Source organism: Leptodactylus fuscus, chromosome 1 (genome assembly GCF_031893055.1).
Source record: "Leptodactylus fuscus isolate aLepFus1 chromosome 1, aLepFus1.hap2, whole genome shotgun sequence".
Lineage (NCBI taxonomy): Eukaryota > Metazoa > Chordata > Amphibia > Anura > Leptodactylidae > Leptodactylus > Leptodactylus fuscus.
The window spans coordinates 292165939-292186088 of record NC_134265.1 but is presented as its reverse complement, the minus strand read 5'-3'; positions in this window follow the sequence as shown (position 1 = coordinate 292186088).

Here is a 20150-nt window from a genome sequence, read left to right as displayed (position 1 = left end):
TAGCGCCGCCGCCACCCTGGGTTCGAATCCCGGCAAGGCGTTTGCGACGAAAGTATGTTTTGGCAAAATCCATCCGTTTACCCAACAGACTTGGAACTTTATTTTTCGCCCTTCAGAATCTCGGATGCCGGTCCTGGACATGACCATAGACATGAAAAAGTAAATCTTAAGACAAGCAATAATCTCTCATAGCTCCACAGCTCAGGGTCGAGGGGATCGGTAGGGAAGCAGACTGAATCAGTAATGCATGCATAACGGAAAGCCAGGTCAGGGCATTGTCTCGGCGGCTCAGCGGATAGCAACGCAGCCTAGCGCCGCCGCCACCCTGGGTTCGAATCCCGGCAAGGCGTTTGCGACGAAAGTGTGTTTTGGCAAAATCCATCCGTTTACCCAACAGACTTGGAACTTTATTTTTCGCCCTTCAGAATCTCGGATGCCGGTCCTGGACATGACCATAGACATGAAAAAGTAAATCTTAAGACAAGCAATAATCTCTCATAGCTCCACAGCTCAGGGTCGAGTGGATCGGTAGGGAAGCAGACTGAATCAGTAGGGCAGCACACGGGCAGGCTGCATCAGCACGGTGGTTCGGTGGCTCAGCGGATAGCAATGCAGCCTTGCGGTAACGTCATTCTGGGTTCGAATCCCGCCATGGGTTGATGATTTAATGGTCCGTTCTGACGTTGAAGATGATCTCCTGCATGGCCGTATACCTCTTGTTCAACCGTCAGACTTTTAACTTTCCTTTACACCCATTACAAACATTTGTCCTAACTATACAGGTCAGAGCAGCACCGAGAAGTAGTCAGCTAGCACGGTGGCTCAGTGGATAACAGCGCAGCCTTACAACGCTGGGGTCGTGAGTTCGAATCCCGCCGTGGGGAGCGGTTCGGTAAGTTGATGTCGGTACAGGGAAGCGCTCTGACTGTAAGAGGGGTCGATGGAGTGGTTCGATGGGCATTGTCTGAAGAGTTGGGTGCCTTAGAGGCGCTCATTGGGAGCAGCCAGTAAGATGGGGGGGTGGGTCTATAGGGGTTCAGACGTGGCGAGAGGACTGTAAGAAGGTACCCTGTGACATAGAAGCGAACCTTGGGGCGTAGCCTGTGTGGAAGGGGTAAATTGTGGGGAGAAGCCAGGAAGGTAGGCTAAGCCGTAGGGGTGTGGACGCGACGGAGGTGGCCCATAGCAACGAGGACTGGGACATGTGGGTAAGACAGAGGACGGCTATGGGTGGGGAGTGAGAAGGCACCCTGTGAGATAGAGGAGAAGCTTGGGTGAATGGTCGGAAGTAGCCTGTAAAATAGGCTGAGCCGTCAGGGTGTAGATGCCGTAATGGAGATGGCCAAGAGGAAGGCACTGTGTGAGATAGAGGAGGACCTTGGAAGATAGGGAGCAGGAGCAAGCGTGGGAGCAGACTGTAAAAGAGGCTGGTCTGGGACAGAAGTACTGAGTGTACAATGGGGAAGCCTTGTTCACGCCCCCGTCACAGGATCATCGTCAATCACGCCGCCCTACAGACTCAGCCCCCTCGACTATTTTCCTCTATCGCTGACTCAGCCACGTCGCCAACCTCACCACCCGCCCACACTATTGCCTTCTAGCGCTCCCTTCCGGACTACGCCGCATCTCTTAGCTCAACCACGTTGCTCACCCACACCATGGTCCCCTATCGTTCTCCCCACCTCCACCACCCTACCTCAGGAACATCGCCAACCTAATCTCCCCCTAATTTTTCCTCTCCCCTATCGCTTCCCCCAGACCGGGCACATCATCTTTCACTTACTTTTTCTCATGGAACGTTCTTAGTGTCTCTCCACCCAATTTGTCGCTCTTTCACGCAGTAGTCTCCTTGGCGGGATTCGAACTCAGGACGCCGGCGTTGTAAGACGGAGCTGCTATCCTCTGAGCCACCGCGCTAGCTGAGGAATCTTCTGGACAAGACAATATACATCAAAAAAGTCCTATACAAGCAATAGTCTATCCGAACTATCCAGCTCAGGGATCAGTAGGGCAGCTCATTGAATCAGTAGCTCAGCACATTGACTAAGGAAAGGAGAAAGGCACAGCGGTTTAGTGGCTCGGTGGACAGCAGCGCAGCTCAGCTGCGACGGGGTCTTTGGTTCGAAACCCAGCCCACAAACCACCTGCCAACCATCAGACTTTGAACTTTATTTTTAGCCCTTCACAATCTCAGATGCCGGTCCTGGACATGACCATAGACATGAAAAAGTAAATCTTAAGACAAGCAATAATCTATCATAACTCGACAGCTCAGGGTCGAGTGGATCGGTAGGGAAGCAGACCGAATCGGTAGGGAAGCAAACTGAATCAGTAGGGCAGCACACGGGCAGGTAGCACCAGCACGGTGGCTCGGCGGCTCAGCGGATAGCAACGCAGCCTAGCGACGCCGCCATCCTGGGTTCGAATCCCGGCAAGGCGTTTGCGCCGAAAGTGTATTTTGGCAAAATCCATCCGTTTACCCATCAGACTTGGAACTTTATTTTTAGCCCTTCAGAATCTCGGATGCCGGTCCTGGACATGACCATAGACATGAAAAAGTAAATCTTAAGACAAGCAATAATCTCTCATAGCTCCACAGCTCAGGGTCGAGTGGATCGGTAAGGAAGCAGACTGAATCAGTAATGCATGCATAACGGAAACCCAGGTCAGGGCATTGTCTCGGCGGCTCAGCGGATAGCAGCGCAGCCTAGCGCCGCCGCCAACCTGGGTTCGAATCCCGGCAATGCGTTTGCGACGAAAGTGTGTTTTGGCAAAATCCATCCGTTTACCCAACAGACTTGGAACTTTATTTTTCGCCCTTCAGAATCTCGGATGCCGGTCCTGGACATGACCATAGACATGAAAAAGTAAATCTTAAGACAAGCAATAATCTCTCATAGCTCCCCAGCTCAGGGTCGAGTGGATCGGTAGGGAAGCAGACTGAATCAGTAATGCATGCATAACGGAAAGCCAGGTCAGGGCATTGTCTCGGCGGCTCAGCGGATAGCAACGCAGCCTAGCGCCGCCGCCACCCTGGGTTCGAATCCCGGCAAGGCGTTTGCGACGAAAGTATGTTTTGGCAAAATCCATCCGTTTACCCAACAGACTTGGAACTTTATTTTTCGCCCTTCAGAATCTCGGATGCCGGTCCTGGACATGACCATAGACATGAAAAAGTAAATCTTAAGACAAGCAATAATCTCTCATAGCTCCACAGCTCAGGGTCGAGGGGATCGGTAGGGAAGCAGACTGAATCAGTAATGCATGCATAACGGAAAGCCAGGTCAGGGCATTGTCTCGGCGGCTCAGCGGATAGCAACGCAGCCTAGCGCCGCCGCCACCCTGGGTTCGAAGCCCGGCAAGGCGTTTGCGACGAAAGTGTGTTTTGGCAAAATCCATCCGTTTACCCAACAGACTTGGAACTTTATTTTTCGCCCTTCAGAATCTCGGATGCCGGTCCTGGACATGACCATAGACATGAAAAAGTAAATCTTAAGACAAGCAATAATCTCTCATAGCTCCACAGCTCAGGGTCGAGTGGATCGGTAGGGAAGCAGACTGAATCAGTAGGGCAGCACACGGGCAGGCTGCATCAGCACGGTGGTTCGGTGGCTCAGCGGATAGCAATGCAGCCTTGCGGTAACGTCATTCTGGGTTCGAATCCCGCCATGGGTTGATGATTTAATGGTCCGTTCTGACGTTGAAGATGATCTCCTGCATGGCCGTATACCTCTTGTTCAACCGTCAGACTTTTAACTTTCCTTTACACCCATTACAAACATTTGTCCTAACTATACAGGTCAGAGCAGCACCGAGAAGTAGTCAGCTAGCACGGTGGCTCAGTGGATAACAGCGCAGCCTTACAACGCTGGGGTCGTGAGTTCGAATCCCGCCGTGGGGAGCGGTTCGGTAAGTTGATGTCGGTACAGGGAAGCGCTCTGACTGTAAGAGGGGTCGATGGAGTGGTTCGATGGGCATTGTCTGAAGAGTTGGGTGCCTTAGAGGCGCTCATTGGGAGCAGCCAGTAAGATGGGGGGGTGGGTCTATAGGGGTTCAGACGTGGCGAGAGGACTGTAAGAAGGTACCCTGTGACATAGAAGCGAACCTTGGGGCGTAGCCTGTGTGGAAGGGGTAAATTGTGGGGAGAAGCCAGGAAGGTAGGCTAAGCCGTAGGGGTGTGGACGCGACGGAGGTGGCCCATAGCAACGAGGACTGGGACATGTGGGTAAGACAGAGGACGGCTATGGGTGGGGAGTGAGAAGGCACCCTGTGAGATAGAGGAGAAGCTTGGGTGAATGGTCGGAAGTAGCCTGTAAAATAGGCTGAGCCGTCAGGGTGTAGATGCCGTAATGGAGATGGCCAAGAGGAAGGCACTGTGTGAGATAGAGGAGGACCTTGGAAGATAGGGAGCAGGAGCAAGCGTGGGAGCAGACTGTAAAAGAGGCTGGTCTGGGACAGAAGTACTGAGTGTACAATGGGGAAGCCTTGTTCACGCCCCCGTCACAGGATCATCGTCAATCACGCCGCCCTACAGACTCAGCCCCCTCGACTATTTTCCTCTATCGCTGACTCAGCCACGTCGCCAACCTCACCACCCGCCCACACTATTGCCTTCTAGCGCTCCCTTCCGGACTACGCCGCATCTCTTAGCTCAACCACGTTGCTCACCCACACCATGGTCCCCTATCGTTCTCCCCACCTCCACCACCCTACCTCAGGAACATCGCCAACCTAATCTCCCCCTAATTTTTCCTCTCCCCTATCGCTTCCCCCAGACCAGGCACATCATCTTTCACTTACTTTTTCTCATGGAACGTTCTTAGTGTCTCTCCACCCAATTTGTCGCTCTTTCACGCAGTAGTCTCCTTGGCGGGATTCGAACTCAGGACGCCGGCGTTGTAAGACGGAGCTGCTATCCTCTGAGCCACCGCGCTAGCTGAGGAATCTTCTGGACAAGACAATATACATCAAAAAAGTCCTATACAAGCAATAGTCTATCCGAACTATCCAGCTCAGGGATCAGTAGGGCAGCTCATTGAATCAGTAGCTCAGCACATTGACTAAGGAAAGGAGAAAGGCACAGCGGTTTAGTGGCTCGGTGGACAGCAGCGCAGCTCAGCTGCGACGGGGTCTTTGGTTCGAAACCCAGCCCACAAACCACCTGCCAACCATCAGACTTTGAACTTTATTTTTAGCCCTTCACAATCTCAGATGCCGGTCCTGGACATGACCATAGACATGAAAAAGTAAATCTTAAGACAAGCAATAATCTATCATAACTCGACAGCTCAGGGTCGAGTGGATCGGTAGGGAAGCAGACCGAATCGGTAGGGAAGCAAACTGAATCAGTAGGGCAGCACACGGGCAGGTAGCACCAGCACGGTGGCTCGGCGGCTCAGCGGATAGCAACGCAGCCTAGCGACGCCGCCATCCTGGGTTCGAATCCCGGCAAGGCGTTTGCGCCGAAAGTGTATTTTGGCAAAATCCATCCGTTTACCCATCAGACTTGGAACTTTATTTTTAGCCCTTCAGAATCTCGGATGCCGGTCCTGGACATGACCATAGACATGAAAAAGTAAATCTTAAGACAAGCAATAATCTCTCATAGCTCCACAGCTCAGGGTCGAGTGGATCGGTAAGGAAGCAGACTGAATCAGTAATGCATGCATAACGGAAACCCAGGTCAGGGCATTGTCTCGGCGGCTCAGCGGATAGCAGCGCAGCCTAGCGCCGCCGCCAACCTGGGTTCGAATCCCGGCAATGCGTTTGCGACGAAAGTGTGTTTTGGCAAAATCCATCCGTTTACCCAACAGACTTGGAACTTTATTTTTCGCCCTTCAGAATCTCGGATGCCGGTCCTGGACATGACCATAGACATGAAAAAGTAAATCTTAAGACAAGCAATAATCTCTCATAGCTCCCCAGCTCAGGGTCGAGTGGATCGGTAGGGAAGCAGACTGAATCAGTAATGCATGCATAACGGAAAGCCAGGTCAGGGCATTGTCTCGGCGGCTCAGCGGATAGCAACGCAGCCTAGCGCCGCCGCCACCCTGGGTTCGAATCCCGGCAAGGCGTTTGCGACGAAAGTATGTTTTGGCAAAATCCATCCGTTTACCCAACAGACTTGGAACTTTATTTTTCGCCCTTCAGAATCTCGGATGCCGGTCCTGGACATGACCATAGACATGAAAAAGTAAATCTTAAGACAAGCAATAATCTCTCATAGCTCCACAGCTCAGGGTCGAGGGGATCGGTAGGGAAGCAGACTGAATCAGTAATGCATGCATAACGGAAAGCCAGGTCAGGGCATTGTCTCGGCGGCTCAGCGGATAGCAACGCAGCCTAGCGCCGCCGCCACCCTGGGTTCGAATCCCGGCAAGGCGTTTGCGACGAAAGTGTGTTTTGGCAAAATCCATCCGTTTACCCAACAGACTTGGAACTTTATTTTTCGCCCTTCAGAATCTCGGATGCCGGTCCTGGACATGACCATAGACATGAAAAAGTAAATCTTAAGACAAGCAATAATCTCTCATAGCTCCACAGCTCAGGGTCGAGTGGATCGGTAGGGAAGCAGACTGAATCAGTAGGGCAGCACACGGGCAGGCTGCATCAGCACGGTGGTTCGGTGGCTCAGCGGATAGCAATGCAGCCTTGCGGTAACGTCATTCTGGGTTCGAATCCCGCCATGGGTTGATGATTTAATGGTCCGTTCTGACGTTGAAGATGATCTCCTGCATGGCCGTATACCTCTTGTTCAACCGTCAGACTTTTAACTTTCCTTTACACCCATTACAAACATTTGTCCTAACTATACAGGTCAGAGCAGCACCGAGAAGTAGTCAGCTAGCACGGTGGCTCAGTGGATAACAGCGCAGCCTTACAACGCTGGGGTCGTGAGTTCGAATCCCGCCGTGGGGAGCGGTTCGGTAAGTTGATGTCGGTACAGGGAAGCGCTCTGACTGTAAGAGGGGTCGATGGAGTGGTTCGATGGGCATTGTCTGAAGAGTTGGGTGCCTTAGAGGCGCTCATTGGGAGCAGCCAGTAAGATGGGGGGGTGGGTCTATAGGGGTTCAGACGTGGCGAGAGGACTGTAAGAAGGTACCCTGTGACATAGAAGCGAACCTTGGGGCGTAGCCTGTGTGGAAGGGGTAAATTGTGGGGAGAAGCCAGGAAGGTAGGCTAAGCCGTAGGGGTGTGGACGCGACGGAGGTGGCCCATAGCAACGAGGACTGGGACATGTGGGTAAGACAGAGGACGGCTATGGGTGGGGAGTGAGAAGGCACCCTGTGAGATAGAGGAGAAGCTTGGGTGAATGGTCGGAAGTAGCCTGTAAAATAGGCTGAGCCGTCAGGGTGTAGATGCCGTAATGGAGATGGCCAAGAGGAAGGCACTGTGTGAGATAGAGGAGGACCTTGGAAGATAGGGAGCAGGAGCAAGCGTGGGAGCAGACTGTAAAAGAGGCTGGTCTGGGACAGAAGTACTGAGTGTACAATGGGGAAGCCTTGTTCACGCCCCCGTCACAGGATCATCGTCAATCACGCCGCCCTACAGACTCAGCCCCCTCGACTATTTTCCTCTATCGCTGACTCAGCCACGTCGCCAACCTCACCACCCGCCCACACTATTGCCTTCTAGCGCTCCCTTCCGGACTACGCCGCATCTCTTAGCTCAACCACGTTGCTCACCCACACCATGGTCCCCTATCGTTCTCCCCACCTCCACCACCCTACCTCAGGAACATCGCCAACCTAATCTCCCCCTAATTTTTCCTCTCCCCTATCGCTTCCCCCAGACCAGGCACATCATCTTTCACTTACTTTTTCTCATGGAACGTTCTTAGTGTCTCTCCACCCAATTTGTCGCTCTTTCACGCAGTAGTCTCCTTGGCGGGATTCGAACTCAGGACGCCGGCGTTGTAAGACGGAGCTGCTATCCTCTGAGCCACCGCGCTAGCTGAGGAATCTTCTGGACAAGACAATATACATCAAAAAAGTCCTATACAAGCAATAGTCTATCCGAACTATCCAGCTCAGGGATCAGTAGGGCAGCTCATTGAATCAGTAGCTCAGCACATTGACTAAGGAAAGGAGAAAGGCACAGCGGTTTAGTGGCTCGGTGGACAGCAGCGCAGCTCAGCTGCGACGGGGTCTTTGGTTCGAAACCCAGCCCACAAACCACCTGCCAACCATCAGACTTTGAACTTTATTTTTAGCCCTTCACAATCTCAGATGCCGGTCCTGGACATGACCATAGACATGAAAAAGTAAATCTTAAGACAAGCAATAATCTATCATAACTCGACAGCTCAGGGTCGAGTGGATCGGTAGGGAAGCAGACCGAATCGGTAGGGAAGCAAACTGAATCAGTAGGGCAGCACACGGGCAGGTAGCACCAGCACGGTGGCTCGGCGGCTCAGCGGATAGCAACGCAGCCTAGCGACGCCGCCATCCTGGGTTCGAATCCCGGCAAGGCGTTTGCGCCGAAAGTGTATTTTGGCAAAATCCATCCGTTTACCCATCAGACTTGGAACTTTATTTTTAGCCCTTCAGAATCTCGGATGCCGGTCCTGGACATGACCATAGACATGAAAAAGTAAATCTTAAGACAAGCAATAATCTCTCATAGCTCCACAGCTCAGGGTCGAGTGGATCGGTAAGGAAGCAGACTGAATCAGTAATGCATGCATAACGGAAACCCAGGTCAGGGCATTGTCTCGGCGGCTCAGCGGATAGCAGCGCAGCCTAGCGCCGCCGCCAACCTGGGTTCGAATCCCGGCAATGCGTTTGCGACGAAAGTGTGTTTTGGCAAAATCCATCCGTTTACCCAACAGACTTGGAACTTTATTTTTCGCCCTTCAGAATCTCGGATGCCGGTCCTGGACATGACCATAGACATGAAAAAGTAAATCTTAAGACAAGCAATAATCTCTCATAGCTCCCCAGCTCAGGGTCGAGTGGATCGGTAGGGAAGCAGACTGAATCAGTAATGCATGCATAACGGAAAGCCAGGTCAGGGCATTGTCTCGGCGGCTCAGCGGATAGCAACGCAGCCTAGCGCCGCCGCCACCCTGGGTTCGAATCCCGGCAAGGCGTTTGCGACGAAAGTATGTTTTGGCAAAATCCATCCGTTTACCCAACAGACTTGGAACTTTATTTTTCGCCCTTCAGAATCTCGGATGCCGGTCCTGGACATGACCATAGACATGAAAAAGTAAATCTTAAGACAAGCAATAATCTCTCATAGCTCCCCAGCTCAGGGTCGAGGGGATCGGTAGGGAAGCAGACTGAATCAGTAATGCATGCATAACGGAAAGCCAGGTCAGGGCATTGTCTCGGCGGCTCAGCGGATAGCAACGCAGCCTAGCGCCGCCGCCACCCTGGGTTCGAATCCCGGCAAGGCGTTTGCGACGACAGTGTGTTTTGGCAAAATCCATCCGTTTACCCAACAGACTTGGAACTTTATTTTTCGCCCTTCAGAATCTCGGATGCCGGTCCTGGACATGACCATAGACATGAAAAAGTAATCTTAAGACAAGCAATAATCTCTCATAGCTCCACAGCTCAGGGTCGAGTGGATCGGTAGGGAAGCAGACTGAATCAGTAGGGCAGCACACGGGCAGGCTGCATCAGCACGGTGGTTCGGTGGCTCAGCGGATAGCAATGCAGCCTTGCGGTAACGTCATTCTGGGTTCGAATCCCGCCATGGGTTGATGATTTAATGGTCCGTTCTGACGTTGAAGATGATCTCCTGCATGGCCGTATACCTCTTGTTCAACCGTCAGACTTTTAACTTTCCTTTACACCCATTACAAACATTTGTCCTAACTATACAGGTCAGAGCAGCACCGAGAAGTAGTCAGCTAGCACGGTGGCTCAGTGGATAACAGCGCAGCCTTACAACGCTGGGGTCGTGAGTTCGAATCCCGCCGTGGGGAGCGGTTCGGTAAGTTGATGTCGGTACAGGGAAGCGCTCTGACTGTAAGAGGGGTCGATGGAGTGGTTCGATGGGCATTGTCTGAAGAGTTGGGTGCCTTAGAGGCGCTCATTGGGAGCAGCCAGTAAGATGGGGGGGTGGGTCTATAGGGGTTCAGACGTGGCGAGAGGACTGTAAGAAGGTACCCTGTGACATAGAAGCGAACCTTGGGGCGTAGCCTGTGTGGAAGGGGTAAATTGTGGGGAGAAGCCAGGAAGGTAGGCTAAGCCGTAGGGGTGTGGACGCGACGGAGGTGGCCCATAGCAACGAGGACTGGGACATGTGGGTAAGACAGAGGACGGCTATGGGTGGGGAGTGAGAAGGCACCCTGTGAGATAGAGGAGAAGCTTGGGTGAATGGTCGGAAGTAGCCTGTAAAATAGGCTGAGCCGTCAGGGTGTAGATGCCGTAATGGAGATGGCCAAGAGGAAGGCACTGTGTGAGATAGAGGAGGACCTTGGAAGATAGGGAGCAGGAGCAAGCGTGGGAGCAGACTGTAAAAGAGGCTGGTCTGGGACAGAAGTACTGAGTGTACAATGGGGAAGCCTTGTTCACGCCCCCATCACAGGATCATCGTCAATCACGCCGCCCTACAGACTCAGCCTCCTCGACTATTTTCCTCGATCGCTGACTCAGCCACGTCGCCAACCTCACCACCCGCCCACACTATTGCCTTCTAGCGCTCCCTTCCGGACTACGCCGCATCTCTTAGCTCAACCACGTTGCTCACCCACACCATGGTCCCCTATCGTTCTCCCCACCTCCACCACCCTACCTCAGGAACATCGCCAACCTAATCTCCCCCTAATTTTTCCTCTCCCCTATCGCTTCCCCCAGACCAGGCACATCATCTTTCACTTACTTTTTCTCATGGAACGTTCTTAGTGTCTCTCCACCCAATTTGTCGCTCTTTCACGCAGTAGTCTCCTTGGCGGGATTCGAACTCAGGACGCCGGCGTTGTAAGACAGAGCTGCTATCCTCTGAGCCACCGCGCTAGCTGAGGAATCTTCTGGACAAGACAATATACATCAAAAAAGTCCTATACAAGCAATAGTCTATCCGAACTATCCAGCTCAGGGATCAGTAGGGCAGCTCATTGAATCAGTAGCTCAGCACATTGACTAAGGAAAGGAGAAAGGCACAGCGGTTTAGTGGCTCGGTGGACAGCAGCGCAGCTCAGCTGCGACGGGGTCTTTGGTTCGAAACCCAGCCCACAAACCACCTGCCAACCATCAGACTTTGAACTTTATTTTTAGCCCTTCACAATCTCAGATGCCGGTCCTGGACATGACCATAGACATGAAAAAGTAAATCTTAAGACAAGCAATAATCTATCATAACTCGACAGCTCAGGGTCGAGTGGATCGGTAGGGAAGCAGACCGAATCGGTAGGGAAGCAAACTGAATCAGTAGGGCAGCACACGGGCAGGTAGCACCAGCACGGTGGCTCGGCGGCTCAGCGGATAGCAACGCAGCCTAGCGACGCCGCCATCCTGGGTTCGAATCCCGGCAAGGCGTTTGCGACGAAAGTGTATTTTGGCAAAATCCATCCGTTTACCCATCAGACTTGGAACTTTATTTTTAGCCCTTCAGAATCTCGGATGCCGGTCCTGGACATGACCATAGACATGAAAAAGTAAATCTTAAGACAAGCAATAATCTCTCATAGCTCCACAGCTCAGGGTCGAGTGGATCGGTAAGGAAGCAGACTGAATCAGTAATGCATGCATAACGGAAACCCAGGTCAGGGCATTGTCTCGGCGGCTCAGCGGATAGCAGCGCAGCCTAGCGCCGCCGCCAACCTGGGTTCGAATCCCGGCAATGCGTTTGCGACGAAAGTGTGTTTTGGCAAAATCCATCCGTTTACCCAACAGACTTGGAACTTTATTTTTCGCCCTTCAGAATCTCGGATGCCGGTCCTGGACATGACCATAGACATGAAAAAGTAAATCTTAAGACAAGCAATAATCTCTCATAGCTCCCCAGCTCAGGGTCGAGTGGATCGGTAGGGAAGCAGACTGAATCAGTAATGCATGCATAACGGAAAGCCAGGTCAGGGCATTGTCTCGGCGGCTCAGCGGATAGCAACGCAGCCTAGCGCCGCCGCCACCCTGGGTTCGAATCCCGGCAAGGCGTTTGCGACGAAAGTATGTTTTGGCAAAATCCATCCGTTTACCCAACAGACTTGGAACTTTATTTTTCGCCCTTCAGAATCTCGGATGCCGGTCCTGGACATGACCATAGACATGAAAAAGTAAATCTTAAGACAAGCAATAATCTCTCATAGCTCCCCAGCTCAGGGTCGAGGGGATCGGTAGGGAAGCAGACTGAATCAGTAATGCATGCATAACGGAAAGCCAGGTCAGGGCATTGTCTCGGCGGCTCAGCGGATAGCAACGCAGCCTAGCGCCGCAGCCACCCTGGGTTCGAATCCCGGCAAGGCGTTTGCGACGACAGTGTGTTTTGGCAAAATCCATCCGTTTACCCAACAGACTTGGAACTTTATTTTTCGCCCTTCAGAATCTCGGATGCCGGTCCTGGACATGACCATAGACATGAAAAAGTAAATCTTAAGACAAGCAATAATCTCTCATAGCTCCACAGCTCAGGGTCGAGTGGATCGTTAGGGAAGCAGACTGAATCAGTAGGGCAGCACACGGGCAGGCTGCATCAGCACGGTGGTTCGGTGGCTCAGCGGATAGCAATGCAGCCTTGCGGTAACGTCATTCTGGGTTCGAATCCCGCCATGGGTTGATGATTTAATGGTCCGTTCTGACGTTGAAGATGATCTCCTGCATGGCCGTATACCTCTTGTTCAACCGTCAGACTTTTAACTTTCCTTTACACCCATTACAAACATTTGTCCTAACTATACAGGTCAGAGCAGCACCGAGAAGTAGTCAGCTAGCACGGTGGCTCAGTGGATAACAGCGCAGCCTTACAACGCTGGGGTCGTGAGTTCGAATCCCGCCGTGGGGAGCGGTTCGGTAAGTTGATGTCGGTACAGGGAAGCGCTCTGACTGTAAGAGGGGTCGATGGAGTGGTTCGATGGGCATTGTCTGAAGAGTTGGGTGCCTTAGAGGCGCTCATTGGGAGCAGCCAGTAAGATGGGGGGGTGGGTCTATAGGGGTTCAGACGTGGCGAGAGGACTGTAAGAAGGTACCCTGTGACATAGAAGCGAACCTTGGGGCGTAGCCTGTGTGGAAGGGGTAAATTGTGGGGAGAAGCCAGGAAGGTAGGCTAAGCCGTAGGGGTGTGGACGCGACGGAGGTGGCCCATAGCAACGAGGACTGGGACATGTGGGTAAGACAGAGGACGGCTATGGGTGGGGAGTGAGAAGGCACCCTGTGAGATAGAGGAGAAGCTTGGGTGAATGGTCGGAAGTAGCCTGTAAAATAGGCTGAGCCGTCAGGGTGTAGATGCCGTAATGGAGATGGCCAAGAGGAAGGCACTGTGTGAGATAGAGGAGGACCTTGGAAGATAGGGAGCAGGAGCAAGCGTGGGAGCAGACTGTAAAAGAGGCTGGTCTGGGACAGAAGTACTGAGTGTACAATGGGGAAGCCTTGTTCACGCCCCCGTCACAGGATCATCGTCAATCACGCCGCCCTACAGACTCAGCCTCCTCGACTATTTTCCTCGATCGCTGACTCAGCCACGTCGCCAACCTCACCACCCGCCCACACTATTGCCTTCTAGCGCTCCCTTCCGGACTACGCCGCATCTCTTAGCTCAACCACGTTGCTCACCCACACCATGGTCCCCTATCGTTCTCCCCACCTCCACCACCCTACCTCAGGAACATCGCCAACCTAATCTCCCCCTAATTTTTCCTCTCCCCTATCGCTTCCCCCAGACCAGGCACATCATCTTTCACTTACTTTTTCTCATGGAACGTTCTTAGTGTCTCTCCACCCAATTTGTCGCTCTTTCACGCAGTAGTCTCCTTGGCGGGATTCGAACTCAGGACGCCGGCGTTGTAAGACGGAGCTGCTATCCTCTGAGCCACCGCGCTAGCTGAGGAATCTTCTGGACAAGACAATATACATCAAAAAAGTCCTATACAAGCAATAGTCTATCCGAACTATCCAGCTCAGGGATCAGTAGGGCAGCTCATTGAATCAGTAGCTCAGCACATTGACTAAGGAAAGGAGAAAGGCACAGCGGTTTAGTGGCTCGGTGGACAGCAGCGCAGCTCAGCTGCGACGGGGTCTTTGGTTCGAAACCCAGCCCACAAACCACCTGCCAACCATCAGACTTTGAACTTTATTTTTAGCCCTTCACAATCTCAGATGCCGGTCCTGGACATGACCATAGACATGAAAAAGTAAATCTTAAGACAAGCAATAATCTATCATAACTCGACAGCTCAGGGTCGAGTGGATCGGTAGGGAAGCAGACCGAATCGGTAGGGAAGCAAACTGAATCAGTAGGGCAGCACACGGGCAGGTAGCACCAGCACGGTGGCTCGGCGGCTCGGCGGCTCAGCGGATAGCAACGCAGCCTAGCGACGCCGCCATCCTGGGTTCGAATCCCGGCAAGGCGTTTGCGACGAAAGTGTATTTTGGCAAAATCCATCCGTTTACCCATCAGACTTGGAACTTTATTTTTAGCCCTTCAGAATCTCGGATGCCGGTCCTGGACATGACCATAGACATGAAAAAGTAAATCTTAAGACAAGCAATAATCTCTCATAGCTCCACAGCTCAGGGTCGAGTGGATCGGTAAGGAAGCAGACTGAATCAGTAATGCATGCATAACGGAAACCCAGGTCAGGGCATTGTCTCGGCGGCTCAGCGGATAGCAGCGCAGCCTAGCGCCGCCGCCAACCTGGGTTCGAATCCCGGCAATGCGTTTGCGACGAAAGTGTGTTTTGGCAAAATCCATCCGTTTACCCAACAGACTTGGAACTTTATTTTTCGCCCTTCAGAATCTCGGATGCCGGTCCTGGACATGACCATAGACATGAAAAAGTAAATCTTAAGACAAGCAATAATCTCTCATAGCTCCCCAGCTCAGGGTCGAGTGGATCGGTAGGGAAGCAGACTGAATCAGTAATGCATGCATAACGGAAAGCCAGGTCAGGGCATTGTCTCGGCGGCTCAGCGGATAGCAACGCAGCCTAGCGCCGCCGCCACCCTGGGTTCGAATCCCGGCAAGGCGTTTGCGACGAAAGTATGTTTTGGCAAAATCCATCCGTTTACCCAACAGACTTGGAACTTTATTTTTCGCCCTTCAGAATCTCGGATGCCGGTCCTGGACATGACCATAGACATGAAAAAGTAAATCTTAAGACAAGCAATAATCTCTCATAGCTCCCCAGCTCAGGGTCGAGGGGATCGGTAGGGAAGCAGACTGAATCAGTAATGCATGCATAACGGAAAGCCAGGTCAGGGCATTGTCTCGGCGGCTCAGCGGATAGCAACGCAGCCTAGCGCCGCCGCCACCCTGGGTTCGAATCCCGGCAAGGCGTTTGCGACGACAGTGTGTTTTGGCAAAATCCATCCGTTTACCCAACAGACTTGGAACTTTATTTTTCGCCCTTCAGAATCTCGGATGCCGGTCCTGGACATGACCATAGACATGAAAAAGTAAATCTTAAGACAAGCAATAATCTCTCATAGCTCCACAGCTCAGGGTCGAGTGGATCGGTAGGGAAGCAGACTGAATCAGTAGGGCAGCACACGGGCAGGCTGCATCAGCACGGTGGTTCGGTGGCTCAGCGGATAGCAATGCAGCCTTGCGGTAACGTCATTCTGGGTTCGAATCCCGCCATGGGTTGATGATTTAATGGTCCGTTCTGACGTTGAAGATGATCTCCTGCATGGCCGTATACCTCTTGTTCAACCGTCAGACTTTTAACTTTCCTTTACACCCATTACAAACATTTGTCCTAACTATACAGGTCAGAGCAGCACCGAGAAGTAGTCAGCTAGCACGGTGGCTCAGTGGATAACAGCGCAGCCTTACAACGCTGGGGTCGTGAGTTCGAATCCCGCCGTGGGGAGCGGTTCGGTAAGTTGATGTCGGTACAGGGAAGCGCTCTGACTGTAAGAGGGGTCGATGGAGTGGTTCGATGGGCATTGTCTGAAGAGTTGGGTGCCTTAGAGGCGCTCATTGGGAGCAGCCAGTAAGATGGGGGGGTGGGTCTATAGGGGTTCAGACGTGGCGAGAGGACTGTAAGAAGGTACCCTGTGACATAGAAGCGAACCTTGGGGCGTAGCCTGTGTGGAAGGGGTAAATTGTGGGGAGAAGCCAGGAAGGTAGGCTAAGCCGTAGGGGTGTGGACGCGACGGAGGTGGCCCATAGCAACGAGGACTGGGACATGTGGGTAAGACAGAGGACGGCTATGGGTGGGGAGTGAGAAGGCACCCTGTGAGATAGAGGAGAAGCTTGGGTGAATGGTCGGAAGTAGCCTGTAAAATAGGCTGAGCCGTCAGGGTGTAGATGCCGTAATGGAGATGGCCAAGAGGAAGGCACTGTGTGAGATAGAGGAGGACCTTGGAAGATAGGGAGCAGGAGCAAGCGTGGGAGCAGACTGTAAAAGAGGCTGGTCTGGGACAGAAGTACTGAGTGTACAATGGGGAAGCCTTGTTCACGCCCCCGTCACAGGATCATCGTCAATCACGCCGCCCTACAGACTCAGCCTCCTCGATCGCTGACTCAGCCACGTCGCCAACCTCACCACCCGCCCACACTATTGCCTTCTAGCGCTCCCTTCCGGACTACGCCGCATCTCTTAGCTCAACCACGTTGCTCACCCACACCATGGTCCCCTATCGTTCTCCCCACCTCCACCACCCTACCTCAGGAACATCGCCAACCTAATCTCCCCCTAATTTTTCCTCTCCCCTATCGCTTCCCCCAGACCAGGCACATCATCTTTCACTTACTTTTTCTCATGGAACGTTCTTAGTGTCTCTCCACCCAATTTGTCGCTCTTTCACGCAGTAGTCTCCTTGGCGGGATTCGAACTCAGGACGCCGGCGTTGTAAGACGGAGCTGCTATCCTCTGAGCCACCGCGCTAGCTGAGGAATCTTCTGGACAAGACAATATACATCAAAAAAGTCCTATACAAGCAATAGTCTATCCGAACTATCCAGCTCAGGGATCAGTAGGGCAGCTCATTGAATCAGTAGCTCAGCACATTGACTAAGGAAAGGAGAAAGGCACAGCGGTTTAGTGGCTCGGTGGACAGCAGCGCAGCTCAGCTGCGACGGGGTCTTTGGTTCGAAACCCAGCCCACAAACCACCTGCCAACCATCAGACTTTGAGCTTTATTTTTAGCCCTTCACAATCTCAGATGCCGGTCCTGGACATGACCATAGACATGAAAAAGTAAATCTTAAGACAAGCAATAATCTATCATAACTCGACAGCTCAGGGTCGAGTGGATCGGTAGGGAAGCAGACCGAATCGGTAGGGAAGCAAACTGAATCAGTAGGGCAGCACACGGGCAGGTAGCACCAGCACGGTGGCTCGGCGGCTCGGCGGCTCAGCGGATAGCAACGCAGCCTAGCGACGCCGCCATCCTGGGTTCGAATCCCGGCAAGGCGTTTGCGACGAAAGTGTATTTTGGCAAAATCCATCCGTTTACCCATCAGACTTGGAACTTTATTTTTAGCCCTTCAGAATCTCGGATGCCGGTCCTGGACATGACCATAGACATGAAAAAGTAAATCTTAAGACAAGCAATAATCTCTCATAGCTCCACAGCTCAGGGTCGAGTGGATCGGTAAGGAAGCAGACTGAATCAGTAATGCATGCATAACGGAAACCCAGGTCAGGGCATTGTCTCGGCGGCTCAGCGGATAGCAGCGCAGCCTAGCGCCGCCGCCAACCTGGGTTCGAATCCCGGCAATGCGTTTGCGACGAAAGTGTGTTTTGGCAAAATCCATCCGTTTACCCAACAGACTTGGAACTTTATTTTTCGCCCTTCAGAATCTCGGATGCCGGTCCTGGACATGACCATAGACATGAAAAAGTAAATCTTAAGACAAGCAATAATCTCTCATAGCTCCCCAGCTCAGGGTCGAGTGGATCGGTAGGGAAGCAGACTGAATCAGTAATGCATGCATAACGGAAAGCCAGGTCAGGGCATTGTCTCGGCGGCTCAGCGGATAGCAACGCAGCCTAGCGCCGCCGCCACCCTGGGTTCGAATCCCGGCAAGGCGTTTGCGACGAAAGTATGTTTTGGCAAAATCCATCCGTTTACCCAACAGACTTGGAACTTTATTTTTCGCCCTTCAGAATCTCGGATGCCGGTCCTGGACATGACCATAGACATGAAAAAGTAAATCTTAAGACAAGCAATAATCTCTCATAGCTCCCCAGCTCAGGGTCGAGGGGATCGGTAGGGAAGCAGACTGAATCAGTAATGCATGCATAACGGAAAGCCAGGTCAGGGCATTGTCTCGGCGGCTCAGCGGATAGCAACGCAGCCTAGCGCCGCCGCCACCCTGGGTTCGAATCCCGGCAAGGCGTTTGCGACGACAGTGTGTTTTGGCAAAATCCATCCGTTTACCCAACAGACTTGGAACTTTATTTTTCGCCCTTCAGAATCTCGGATGCCGGTCCTGGACATGACCATAGACATGAAAAAGTAAATCTTAAGACAAGCAATAATCTCTCATAGCTCCACAGCTCAGGGTCGAGTGGATCGGTAGGGAAGCAGACTGAATCAGTAGGGCAGCACACGGGCAGGCTGCATCAGCACGGTGGTTCGGTGGCTCAGCGGATAGCAATGCAGCCTTGCGGTAACGTCATTCTGGGTTCGAATCCCGCCATGGGTTGATGATTTAATGGTCCGTTCTGACGTTGAAGATGATCTCCTGCATGGCCGTATACCTCTTGTTCAACCGTCAGACTTTTAACTTTCCTTTACACCCATTACAAACATTTGTCCTAACTATACAGGTCAGAGCAGCACCGAGAAGTAGTCAGCTAGCACGGTGGCTCAGTGGATAACAGCGCAGCCTTACAACGCTGGGGTCGTGAGTTCGAATCCCGCCGTGGGGAGCGGTTCGGTAAGTTGATGTCGGTACAGGGAAGCGCTCTGACTGTAAGAGGGGTCGATGGAGTGGTTCGATGGGCATTGTCTGAAGAGTTGGGTGCCTTAGAGGCGCTCATTGGGAGCAGCCAGTAAGATGGGGGGGTGGGTCTATAGGGGTTCAGACGTGGCGAGAGGACTGTAAGAAGGTACCCTGTGACATAGAAGCGAACCTTGGGGCGTAGCCTGTGTGGAAGGGGTAAATTGTGGGGAGAAGCCAGGAAGGTAGGCTAAGCCGTAGGGGTGTGGACGCGACGGAGGTGGCCCATAGCAACGAGGACTGGGACATGTGGGTAAGACAGAGGACGGCTATGGGTGGGGAGTGAGAAGGCACCCTGTGAGATAGAGGAGAAGCTTGGGTGAATGGTCGGAAGTAGCCTGTAAAATAGGCTGAGCCGTCAGGGTGTAGATGCCGTAATGGAGATGGCCAAGAGGAAGGCACTGTGTGAGATAGAGGAGGACCTTGGAAGATAGGGAGCAGGAGCAAGCGTGGGAGCAGACTGTAAAAGAGGCTGGTCTGGGACAGAAGTACTGAGTGTACAATGGGGAAGCCTTGTTCACGCCCCCGTCACAGGATCATCGTCAATCACGCCGCCCTACAGACTCAGCCTCCTCGACTATTTTCCTCGATCGCTGACTCAGCCACGTCGCCAACCTCACCACCCGCCCACACTATTGCCTTCTAGCGCTCCCTTCCGGACTACGCCGCATCTCTTAGCTCAACCACGTTGCTCACCCACACCATGGTCCCCTATCGTTCTCCCCACCTCCACCACCCTACCTCAGGAACATCGCCAACCTAATCTCCCCCTAATTTTTCCTCTCCCCTATCGCTTCCCCCAGACCAGGCACATCATCTTTCACTTACTTTTTCTCATGGAACGTTCTTAGTGTCTCTCCACCCAATTTGTCGCTCTTTCACGCAGTAGTCTCCTTGGCGGGATTCGAACTCAGGACGCCGGCGTTGTAAGACGGAGCTGCTATCCTCTGAGCCACCGCGCTAGCTGAGGAATCTTCTGGACAAGACAATATACATCAAAAAAGTCCTATACAAGCAATAGTCTATCCGAACTATCCAGCTCAGGGATCAGTAGGGCAGCTCATTGAATCAGTAGCTCAGCACATTGACTA